A 1,225-nucleotide genomic window follows, 5' to 3' on the forward strand; every position below is an offset into this window, starting at 1 on the left:
GTCAGCTGGGGAGGAGTGGGCATGCCAGCCCTGGCGAGAGGCGTGCCGAGAGGACCTCCTCTCACCGACCACAGCTGCTCCAGAGCTGCTCAACTGCCCAGGAAATGCATTTGGGATGCCCTGCGGGTGCTGCGCGGCAGCTGGCGGTGGGATTTTAGCACCTTTCACCTCCAAGGGGAAATCTCCAGGTCTTCCTCTCCCAAGGTTAACCAACATCTTCACCTGCCGTCCTGGCGAGAGGCGTGCCGAGAGGACCTCCTCTCACCGACCACAGCTGCTCCAGAGCTGCTCAACTGCCCAGGAAATGCATTTGGGATGCCCTGCGGGTGCTGCGCGGCAGCTGGCGGTGGGATTTTAGCACCTTTCACCTCCAAGGGGAAATCTCCAGGTCTTCCTCTCCCAAGGTTAACCAACATCTTCACCTGCCGTAAGAGGAATACACACAGCTTTCGCCGGCTGCTGCCTGATGCCCAAGCCTGCAACAGCCCGTGGGCATGGAGCAGCGGGCACCCCGGCCTGTGGATCGCACACATCTCGGCCCAGGGATCGCAGCTCGGCTGAAGTGCTTGGGCTGGACTCTGCCGCGCTGAGCATCCCGCAGCAGTCTGGCACCAGTCTGTCCTGCCGGATCCGGCAGCAACGTGAGCAAACCGGGCAGGTGCCAAAGCCACGTCCCCCCCAGGATCCCTGGCAGGTTACCTGTCATGCCCCAAAATCGGACCTTCCTGCGGCTGGACAGAAGGAACTTTGTACTTGGAGGGTACAGGGACCCCTCCATACTTTTGTACGCATTAGTTCAGCACCATCAAGTCACGCGTGGCACAGTTTCAAGTATACTATTGCTAAGGCATGTATATATTCAGTAGATGCACCTGTATATAGGGGCAAACCCGCTGAAGAGACACTTGCTACGTGAATCTGGTTGCATGGTTTCCTTGCGGCACTTCAGAAAGCAACTCGCCTCCTCTGTGGGCGGGCACCCCTGGGAGCCCGGCCGGTGCCCACTTGCCAGGAGGCTCTGGGGCTGCACTGCATGCCCTGAGATGCTGTGTGGGGAGAGCTTGGGGGAGTGTACACACATAGCGGTGAAAGAGATGGAGGAAGGATGCTCAAGAGACCTGCTGGTTGACCCACACCAGTTGCCCAGCTCCTTGGGTGACAGGGAGGGTGCTCTGAGGCTCAGCATCCACATCAGGAGATATCCACCGGCAGGGACCGAGGGGGG

Source organism: Phaethon lepturus, unplaced genomic scaffold (assembly GCF_000687285.1).
Source record: "Phaethon lepturus isolate BGI_N335 unplaced genomic scaffold, ASM68728v1 scaffold31691, whole genome shotgun sequence".
NCBI lineage: Eukaryota > Metazoa > Chordata > Aves > Phaethontiformes > Phaethontidae > Phaethon > Phaethon lepturus.